Source organism: Erinaceus europaeus, chromosome 2, assembly GCF_950295315.1.
Source record: "Erinaceus europaeus chromosome 2, mEriEur2.1, whole genome shotgun sequence".
Classification (NCBI taxonomy): Eukaryota; Metazoa; Chordata; class Mammalia; order Eulipotyphla; family Erinaceidae; genus Erinaceus; species Erinaceus europaeus.
Genome location: NC_080163.1, coordinates 23971772 through 23983891, shown reverse-complemented (window position 1 = coordinate 23983891; position 12120 = coordinate 23971772).

The following is a 12120-nucleotide window of genomic DNA, read 5'->3' as shown; positions in this document are numbered from 1 at the left end:
TCTATTCCATTGGTCAGTGTGTCTATCCATGTTCCAGTACCAAGCAGTTTTGATGACAATGGCCCTATAATACAATTTGAGATCTGAGAGTGTGATACCTTTAGTTCTGTTCTTCTCACTATTGTTTGGCAATTCTAGGTTTTTTCTGGTTCCAGATAAACATTTGTAGCATTTGTTCTATTCTCCTAAAAATGTGGTTGGGATCTTGATGCGGATAGCCTTAAATTTTTATATGGCTCTTGGTAGTATATACATTTTGATGATGTTAATTCTTCCAACCCGTAACATGGAATATCTTTCCACTTCTTTGTGTCTTACTCAATTTCCTTAAGAAGTGACTCATAATTTTTCAGTATACAAGTCTTTTACTTCTTTGGATAGGTTTATTCCTAGATATTTTGTTTTTGTTGCTGTAGTAAAAGGAAGTGATTTTGGATTTCAACTTCTTTTAACTTAGTGTTTGCATAGATGAATGCCACCGACTTTTGTATGTTAATTTTGTAGCCTGAACACCTTACTGTATTGCCTGCTGATTTCTAAAGGTTCTTGCTGGATTCTTTAGGCTTTTCTATGTATACTATCATGCCATCTCAAGTAGGAAGAGTTTTATTTCTTCATTTCCAATCTATGTCTCTCTACTTCCTTGCTCCTGCCTGATTGCTATGGTAAAAACTTCCAACACTGTGTTGAATAGTAATGGTGATTGTGGGCATCCCTGTCTAGCACCTGTTCTGAGAGGAAATGCTTCCAGTTTCTCACCATTGAGTATGACATTTGCTGTAGATTTGCTATATATAGACTCCACTTTCTTCAGAAATTTTCCATTATTCCCATTTTTGTAGTGTTTTGATAATGAAGGGATGTTGGATTTTGTCAAAGGCTTTCCCTGCATCAACTGATATGACCATGTGGTTTTTGGTCTTACTTTTATTGATTTGGTGGATCATGTTGATTCATTAACATACATTAAACCAACCTTTCATGCCTGGGATAAACCCCACATGGTCATGATGAACAATATTTTAATATACTGCTGTATCTGGTTGGATGGAATTTTGTTCAATATTTTAGCATCTTTGTTCATCAGAGATAGTGGTCTGTAGTTTTCTTTTTGGTTGTGTCCCTGTCTGCTTTAGATATCAGAGTGATATTGGATTCATAGAAGGGGGAGAGGAGTATTCTTGTGTCTTTTGTATTCTGGAAGACTTTTTAAAGTAGAGGTATTAGTTATTCTTTGAAGGTTTTGTAGAATTCATTTGTAAAACCATATGGTCCAGGACTTTTATTCTTGGGAAGGTTTTTAATAACTGTTTCAATTTCATTAGCTGTGATGGGCCTGATCATATTTTAAAGTTCCTCTTTATTTAATTTTGGAAGTTTGTAGGTATCTAGGAAATTGTCCATTTCTTCCAGGTTCTCTAGCTTGGTGTCGTATAGTTGTTTATAGAATCCTCGCATATGTTGAATATCTGCGGTGTCTGTTGTATTAACTCCTCTTTTATTTATGAACTGATTTATTTGGATCTTCTTCCTTTCTTGTTTTGTGAGTCTGGCTAAAGGTTTGTCCATTTTGTTCACTCTTTCAAAGCACCAACATTTTCTTTTGTTGATCTTTTGTATGGTTTTCTTATTTTCAATGTTATTTATTTCTTCGCTACCTTTAGTGATTTCTGTCCTTCTGCTTACTTTGCCTTTTTTTTTTTTTTTTTTTTTTTTGTTATTCTTCTAGGTCTCTAATATGTTCAGTCATGTTGTTTATTTGTGCTTTTTCTTTTTTCCTAGTGTGTGTTCGTATGGCTATGAACTTCCTGTTCAGTACTGCCTTAGCAGTTTCCCAAATATTTTGACAGCTTGTGTCTTCATTTTCATTGATTTCTTCCTTTATTTCGTCTTTGACCCAGTAGTTGTTAAGTAATGTACAGTTGAGCTTCCACATTTTGGGACTATTACTCACCTTTTGTTGATTGTTAAGTGTTAGTATATTTCCACTATGGTATGAGAAGATGATTGGGATGATTTCAATGTTCTTGAATTTGCTGATGCTGTCTTTGTGGCATAACATATGATTTATCCTTGAGAATGACTCATGTGAACTTGAGTAGAATGTGTATTTCAGTTTATAGGGGTGAATGATTCTGAAACTGTCCAATAGTTCTGGTTTATCTATCTCCTCATTTTAGCTTACTCATGTCTTTATTGATTTTCTGCCTGGATGATCTGTCAGGTTAAGAGAGTGGGGTGCTGATGGCCCCTACTGTGACTGTGTTGCTGTTAATATATTGCTGTTGTTATTTCAGTAGATATTTGACATATTTAGTTGGCTTCTCACTGGGTGCATAGATGTTAATAATTGTTAAGTCCTCTTGATTCACTAATCCTCTGAGCATTAATTGATGTCCATACCTATCTTTTAAAATTTAATTTAATTTAACTCAAAGTCTATCATGTCAGATATGAGAATAGCTATTTCTGCCCTTTTTTGTGGGCCATTGATTTGTATAATAGTTTTCCATCCTTCACTTTGAGTTTGTGTTTGTCTTGTTGAGTTAGGTGGGTTTCCTGTAGACAGCATATGGTTGGGTTGTATTTTCTGATGCATCTTCCTAATCTGTGCCTTTTAATAAGTGAATTCAGGCCATTTATATTTATTGATACCATATATTGAAGATATTTTAATGCCACTGTTATAGATTTTTTAGAGTTTTTTGATATATGGCCTATTTATGGTGGTCTGACTGTTTATAGGAGAACTTTCAGAACTGTGGGAGTCGGGCTGTAGCACAGCGGGTTAAGCGCAGGTGGCCCAAAGCACAAGGACCGGCATAAGGATCCCGGTTCGAACCCCGGCTCCCCACCTGCAGGGGAGTCGCTTCACAGGCGGTGAAGCAGGTCTGCAGGTGTCTGTCTTTCTCTCCTCCTCTCTGTCTTCCCCTCCTCTCTCCATTTCTCTCTGTCCTATCCAACAACGACAACCACAAGAATAGCTACAACAATAAAACAACAAGGGCAACAAAAGGGAATAAATAAATATTAAAAAAAAAAAAAAGAACTTTCAGAACTTCTTTCAGGGCAGGCTTGGTGATAGTTAATTCTTTCAACTGTTGCTTGTCTGATAAGGTTTTTATGCCTCTATATAGTCTGAATGACAGTCTAGTAGGATACTATAGTCTTTGTTGAAAGCCTATCTAATTAAGCACTGAATAAATAACTTGCCATTCTCTTCTGGCCTGTAGTGAGGGAGTCTGCTGCTAATCTTATGGATTTTCCTCTGTAGGTGACTCTTTGTTTTTCTCTTTTTTTTAAATTTTTTATTTAAGAAAGGATTAATTAACAAAACCATAGGGTAGGAGGGGTACAACTCCACACAATTCCCACCACCCAATCTCCATATCCCACCCCCTCCTCTGATAGCTTTCCCATTCTCTATCCCTCTGGGAGCATGGACTCAGGGTCATTGTGGGTTGCAGAAGGTAGAATTAGATAAACTCCAGTGTTTTTACATTGGTGCCCTGCTCTCGATTTAATCAGATCCTGCTTTTAGTTTCCCTTTCTGTTCTTCTTTCTCAACTTCTGTTGATGAGTGGGGACATCCCATACTCATCTTTATTTTTCTGACTTAGCTGACATAACATAATTCCTTCTAGCTCTGTCCAAGATGGGTCAGAGAAGGTGGGCTCATTGTTCTTAATAGCTGCATAGTATTCCATTGTGTATATGTACCAGAGCTTTCTCAGCCACTCATCTGTTGTTGGGCACCTGGGTTGCTTCCAGGTTTTAGCTATTATGAATTGTGCTGCTATGAACATAGATGTAGACACATCTTTTTGATTGGGCATTATGGAATCTTCTGGGTTTTTTGAACCTTTATGTCTTTGATGTTGTCTAGAATAGAGAAGTTCTCAGTTATTATGTCCTGAAGAATTCTTTCTTCCTTTCCTTCTCTTTCTTCTTCTGGTAAACCAATAATGTGTATATTATTTCATGTGAATTCATCCCATAGGTCTCTGTTGTTGTTTTCAGTATTTCTTAATCTTTTTTTGAGAGCTCTTACTTCTTTTTTAGTAGTCTTTAATTTGTCCTTGGTCTTGCTAATTCTGTCTTCAGCCTCATTTATTTTATTCTCTCTCCCCTCTACTGTTTTCTGGAGTTTATCTATTTTGTTACCATGTTCTTATACTGTTTTAGCTTGTTCAGTTAGCTGTGATCTTAGCTCAGCTATTTCAGCTTTCAGCTCTCTAGTGACCTTGACATAATTAATGTTTTATTCCAGAGTCTCTTTTGTTGTTTCTGCATTTCTGCTGACATTTCTTTCAAACTCCTTACTTACTCCTGTGACTATTTCCTTAACTAGTGATTGGATGTTGACCTCACTTTTTTTTTTTGTTTGTTTGTTTAACCTTTTGGGGGATTTTAGCTGGTCTCTTTTTCTGGTTCATTTCTCCAATATTCCCTCTTGTTGGTTTAACCATTATATAGTATGTTATGAGGTCCCTCTCTCAGTACTTTTCAAATTACTGATCACTCTGGCCTGGATTGACTTGTGTCTAAATGAGGTACTTAATGTGTTCACTGTTGTCTAAATTAACGGTTGTTTCAATATTATTTCAATCCCTGACTTGGAGCATAGTACCTGTTAGTGCCTTTTTTTTTTTTCTTCCCTGTAGGCTATGAAAGCCTAAGGGCTTTTAAACTGTAAGTAGCCTTCTAAGATTTATCATTAACTGCCAACCAAGAGATAAAGCAGGCTGGGACTGAGATAATACAGTGGTTATGCAAAGAGACTCTCTCACTCCAAGGATCCAAAGCTCTGGGCTCAATTCAGCTTCTCTGCCAAGCCAAGCAGCACTGCTGGGCCCTGTGAGTTTCTAAACAAGTCCTCTTTATAGTTTGTAGGTTCTGAGGCAATTATTCACCATGTTCTCATCAGTAAAAAAATGTGGAAAGGCTCCTACTATACAGCCCCACTTCTAGTTCACCAAGGTGTAGATAATTCTCTTGAGTTTCCTGGTTAGTTCTCTGTTCCCAGATGTCAACACAGCCCCCTCCACTCCCTTGCTGCTCCAGCCTCTGAGGGCAGTAGCAATGGAGACTCACAGTTGCATTTGGTGAGTCTTAGGGTGTCCTCTCCTCCCTTCAGCAGTCTTTTTGTTGGTAAAGTAGACTGAAGGCAGTGCCCCAACTGGTAAACTGCCAGACTGTTACCAGGCACTCAGAATCTCCCTAAGCTCCTCTCTGTCCATAAGCCACATGTGTTTGCACTTACTGGTGATTTGGTGGGTTCCTGAAGTCATTCTATTCTCGGATTTTTGCATTGCCAGGTGATCTACTTTGTTATTCCTAGTTGACCAGGGAGAGGAGAGGAGAGAAACACAGCAGCTACTCCTAATCTTCCAGTTTTACATCAAGACATTTCAATAGAATTTTATGCTATCAGGTTTCAATCAGTTTTAAATATTTATAAACAAATGAAGACAAAACACCAAGTGTATAATTGGTTGATTTAGAAGTATGTGTCAGTATACTACAGATAGGAAATAGAAATTACTTATTTCTTTTTTAAGACTACTTAGGGAAGTAAAGAAGGAAGGAAGGAACTGAAAGACAAGTACAGGATGCTTTCACTTCTTTGTGAGATATAGAGAATATGAGTATATGGTTCCATGAAAGAGGAAGAAGAAGAGGAGGAGGAAGAGGAGGAAAACAAAGAGAGAAAGAAAGTGGGGGCAGTAATGGAATCAATGGTATCTAAACTGCCTATAAGACTTTCTTAGGACTGGGTGGTTATCATTGGTTGGGTGTGCTGTGGAACTATTTTGCTATAATTATAAATCTTGTAACTATCATTAAATTACTATAAACAAATTCAAATGTAAATAACTTTATTAAGTTTTGCTTCTTCTTCTAGCGTTCGCCCTTCTTCCGTAGCCAGTCAACAGGTCAGGTTGAAAGCTGTCAGGAGCTGCTTGTTGCTGGCTTTGAAAATGACTGGGATCCATGTGGATTCAGTTGGCTAGGAAGGATCATCAGTTTCCCCAATGAATGGGTACTCACGGGATGCACCACGAGAAGGTCGATCCAATGCATCCCTAAGTTTTGCTTACATCTATAGACAGGCAGGATATTTTAAGTAGGAAGCTGAACAAGGCTGTGGTGCAGAGAAAGTCTCAAGGAAGTGGAAGAGAGGTGGTAAGGAGTACCTGTAGCTAAATAATAATAAAATAGGAGGCTGCAAAAATGGTGGGGGAGTAACAAGAATGTGCCTCAGTTTTACTATTTTTTTAAATTTAATGTATAGGACACAGACAGATTAAAAGGGGAGGGAACATAAAAAGGGGGAGAGGAAGATAGACACCTGCATACTTGCTTCACTGCTTGCTGGAGTGCTAAAACTGGGATCTTTGCCTGGGTCCTTGTGCTTAGTATTATGTGCGCTTAACCTGGCACACCACTGTCTGACCCTCCACCCCCACCCCATTTCTACTCTTTCTATCTGTTCTTAATATTTCTTTGATTCAGTTTGGTACCCAGCCCAGTAGTGTTGCTCATGACTCTAATTTTCTGTCCAGTGTAAAATTTCCATCCTATTAAATCAATAGATATTTTAGAACTGAAGATTTATAAAAGTAAGAAACTTTTAATAGTGTTTTACTACCATAAACAAAATTACAATGATTACATAAACTTAGATCCAGAGTGGCTATTGTGGAGATGAGTGTACTTTTCTCTATTGCATTTCTACATACAGTATTTTTCATATTCAACTACTTTTATGCTCCAAAATCAAACTATGTTGAAATCTTATCACAATACATTCAACCTTGAAACTGTGGCTCCTTTATTTTTCTATTCTGATTTGATCTTCCTGGAAAGTCGGTATCCTGTAATCAATCTATCCCATTTGCAACTGGACAATATATTCAATCCCTAGTGATGCCTTCTGTTGACAGCCTTTGACAAAGATGAGCTATATACTATTCACAAATGCTTTGTATATTCCATTCTAATTCAGCCAGGCTCTTTAATGAAAATATATCACATTCAATCTGCAATCAACATTAGTTGGGTCATGTGGACTGTATATGTTCAGAATTCTTTGCACTGAAATCTGGCAACAGAAACCAATTGTGTTCTTGATTCATTTCAAAGCTGCCAGTCTTTCAGTTCCCTAAGCAATTGCATCAAAACACCCAGAAATGTGTAAGTACTTTATATCAAGTCCAAAAGCCAAACAAATGTGTGTTGCTCTCTCACATCAATTTCTCCTTTAGTTTAGAAGGGATATCCATCATAACTTTGACTTTCAACCAACTCATGAAGTTTAATAAGATGACAAACATGTTTATTTTTACAGAATTTTCCTCTTATCCTATGGTCTTTTCAGTGTTTCCATTTTATAAATAAATTAATTAATTAATTTAAAAAAAGAATGTTTCCTCCTATCATTTGCTAGGCTTCTGTTTTAGAAAGTAATTTAGACTGTCTGGATTTTTTTACTTCCTTTTTTTTTATTTAAGAAAGGATTAATTAACAAAACCATAGGGTAGGAGGGGTAAAACTCCACACAATTCCCACCACCCAATCTCCATATCCCACCCCCTGCCCTGATAGCTTTACCATTCCCCATCCCTCTGGGAACATGGACCCAGGGTCATTGTGGGTTGTAGAAGGTGGGAGGTCTGGCTTTTGTAATTGCTTCCCTGCTGAACATGGGCGTTGACTGGTCAGTCCATGCTCCCAGTCTGCCTCTCTCTTTCCCTAGTAGGGTGTGTCTCTGGGGAAGCTGAGCTCCAGGACACATTGGTGGGGTCTTCAATCCAGGGAAGCCTGGGCAGCATCCTGATGGCATCTGGAACCTGGTGACTGAAAAGAGAGTTAACATACCAAGCCAAACAAATTGTTGAGCAATCATGGACCCAAAGTTCGGAATAGTGGAGAGGAAGTGTTAGGGAAGTACTCACTGCAAACTCTAGTGTACTTCTGCTTTCAGCTATATATTTTGCAGTAGCTTATAGATACTTGTGAAGATATGCTCTCTCTCACAGAAACTGGTGTATATACGTTTTGGGACATTGTTAGAAAGTGAACCACCTGGGATGAAATTAGACTATACTATGAAAGGAAAGGTCTCACCCAAGTAATGAAGCTGAAGGGTTGTCATTCCACATGTGAAGTCTCTGGACACAGTCTGAAGTGAAGCATGTTGAGGTGGCAATCATTGCGTTGGTTAGGTTGTGATCGGCGGATGCAATATTATTTGGTTTGGATTGGGACAGGCATACGGGAAAGTGGGCCCTAACCAAGGGTTCCAGGACTTGGGGAAGTAGGGGCTCTATAGTGGAGATTTGAGGTTCCTGTTGTCTTAGGGTTCAAAAATACAATCGATAGTTAATGTTATCATCACATTAATTGGTAATTGGGTTAACTTTGAAAAGTCCTTTTGTTATGGTTTGCAGTACAGTACCCAGTATCTTATATATAGCTGTGCTATTGGATGCTTCTGATCTACTTGGTCTAGGCTTTTGAGAGAGTCTGCATATCAAATACACAGCCTATATATTAAAAAGATTCAGTTTGTGTTTTGAAAAACTTTGAGACAGACAATTGATTTTCCCCCTCTCAAATTATGAACAAAACATTCACTACAGAGGAGATCCAAAAGGCTAACAAACATATGAAAAACTCCTCTAGGTCACTGACTGTCAGAGAAATGCAACTTAAGACAACACTAAGATAACACCTCACTCCTGTATGAATGGCATACATCAAAAAGGACAGCAGCAACAAATGCTAGAAAGGTTGTGGGGACAGAGGAACCCTTTTACATTGCTGGTGGGAATGTAAATTGGTACAGACTCTGTGGAAAGCAGTCTGGAAAACTCTCCGAAGGCTAGACATGGACCTTCCATATGATCCAGTAATTCCTCTCCTGGAGTTATACCCCAAGGACTTCATAACACCCAACCAATAATAGGTGTGTACTCCTATGTTCATAGCAGCACAATTCATAATAGCTAAAACCTGGAAGCAACCCAGGTGCCCAACACCAGATGAGTGGCTGAGAATGCTGTGGTATATATACACAATGGAATACTATGCAGCTATCAAGAACAATGGACCCACCTTCTCTGACCCATCTTGGACAGAGCTAGAAGGAATTGTGTTAAGTGAGCTAGGTCAGAAACATAAAGATGAGTATGGGATGATCCCACTCATCAACAGAAGTTGAGTAAGAAGATCTGAAAGGGAAACTAAAAGCAGGACCTGACCAAATTGTAAGTAGGACACCAAAGTTAAAACCCTGTGGTGAGTAGACATGCAGCTTCCTGGGACAGTGGGGGGTGGGGGTGGGTGGGAGGGATGGGTCACAGTCTTTTGGTGGTGGTAATGGTGTTTATGTACACTCCCAGCAAAATGTAGTCATATAAATCACTAGTTAATTAATACGAGAGGGGGAAAATTAATTGTATGTCTCAAAGTTTTTCAAAACACAAACTGAATCTTTTTAATATATAGGCTGTGTAATTGATATACAGACTCTCTCAAAAGCCTAGACCAAGTAGATCAGAAGCATCCAATACACAGCTATATATAAGATACTGGGTACTGTACAGCAAACCATAACAAAAGGACTTTTCAAAGTTAACCCAATTACCAAATAATGTGATGATAACATTAACTATCAATTGTCTTTTTGAACCCTAAGACAGCAGGAACCTCATATCTCCACTATGGAGCCTCTACTTCCCCCAGTCCTGGAACCCTTGGATAGGGCCCACTTTCCCATATGCCTCTCCCAATCCATATCAAATAATATTGCATCTGCCGATCACAACCTAACCAACACAACAATTGCCACCTCAACATGCTTCATTTCAGACTGTGTCCAGAGACTTCACTGTGGAATGACAACCCTTCATCTTCATTACTTGGGTGAGACCTGTCCTTTCATAGTATACTCTAATTTCACCTCAGGTGGTTCACTTTCTAACAAAGTCCCAAAACCTCGATATACACCAGTTTCTGTGAGAGAGAGCATATGTTCACATTTACCCGTAAACTACTGCAAAATATATGCCTAAAAGCAGAAGTGCACTAGAGTTTGCAGTGAGCACCCCCCTAACACTTCCTCTCCACTATTCTGAGCTTTAGGTCCATGATTGCTCAACAGTTTGTTTGGCTTTGTATGTTAACTCTCTTTTCAGTCACCAGGTTCCTGATGTCATCAGGATGCTGGCCAGACTTCTCTAGACTGAAGAACCCACCAATGTGTCCTGGAGCTCAGCTTCCCCAGAGACCCACCCTACTAGGGAAAGAGAGAGGCTGACTGGGAGTATGGACCAACCAGTCAACACCCATGTTCAGCGGGGAAGCAATTATAGAAGCCAGACCTTCTACCTTCTGCAACCCACAATGACCCTGGGTCCATGCTCCCAGAGGGATAGAGAATGGGAAAGCTCTCAGGGGAGGGGGTGGGAAATGGAGATTGGGTGGTGGGAATTGTGTGGAATTGTACCCTTCCTACCCTATGGTTTTGTTAATTAATCCTTTCTTAAATAAAAAAATTAAATTAAAAAAATAGGCACACAGACCAGTGGAACAGAATTGAAAGCCCAGAAATAAATCCCCACACCTATGGACATCTGATCTTTGATAAGGGGGCCCAAAGTATTAAATGGAAAAAGGAGACTCTCTTCAATAATTTTTGCTGGGAAAACTGGGTTGTAACATGCAGAAGAATGAAATTGAACCACTTTATCTCACCTGAAACAAAAATCAACTCCAAATGGATCAAAGACCTAGATGTCAGACCAGAAACAATTAAATACTTAGAGGAAAAAATTGGTAAAACACTTCCCCACTTACACCTCAAGGACATCTTTGATGAATCAAACCCAATTGCAAGGAAGACTAAAGCAGAAACAAACCAATGGGACTACATCAAATTGAAAATTTATATTAAAAAATTTATATTAATATAAATTTATATTATATTATATATTATATTATATAATTATATATTATATAATTATATAATATATAATTATATATAATTATATAATTATATATAATTATATAATATATATAATATATATTATATAATATATATTATATAATATATTATATTATATATTATATTATATTATATATTATATTTATATTAATATAAATTTATATTTATATTAAAAAATAAAAATGTCTCCAGTTGACTGTGAGCTATGACAGCATTACTGGTGACTAAGAAATAGGAAGGGTGGGGTTGTAAAGGGCTTGGAGACTTAATTTCCTATGGTGGATGAAGATGTTTTTGCAAAGGGTGAGATACACCTATATATATCCTGGGAAAATATAAGATTGTTCCCCTCTGACAATCCTAAAAATCAATATATCCTCAACAATGTATAAAAATATTCTCAGCTATTTAAGAAATCAAAAAAGTTTTATTCTTATTACAGTATTAATATGCAGCATTTATTAATTTATATATTTTACTTATTGTTAGTCATCATTTCTCCTTTGGCTGATTCTGCTTCTGTTTCTATCCATGTTGGTCATCACGCCAGGTCCCTTGCATTGCTTGATGCTGTGGTCTATTTACATAATCACTGTTTTGCCTGAAACCTGCCCTGCCTGCAGGGCATTGGCTTAATCCCCACTAGTTAGATGGAATTCTCGCTCTTTTCCTTCTCTCCACCCACTCTCCTACCCAGTTCCTTTTTCCGGCTTGCCACTTCCATCTCAGAAGGTATAAAGGCAGATTATTTTCTAATAAATAAACATTGGATTGCATTCCCGCTTAGCCGTAAATTCCTGGACTTCTCTCTCCTGCCCGCGAAGCTAGCCCAGCAACTTATTTATTCAGTTGAGGCAGCAAGAAATTAAGCAGGAAGATATAGGTAGAATCAGGAGAGACACACCTGAAGCATAGCATAGATGTCTTTTAGAAGATATATAAATGTTGAATGAGCATATGAAAAGGCACTCTACATTCTATGTCAAAAAGGAAAATTAACATGATAATATACCACTACATATCTTACTAGCATGGATATAAGCTATAACACAGTGACTTGTGCTGGTAAGGATAGAGAGCAGTAGGAACCTTCACTCTTTGTTCACTCT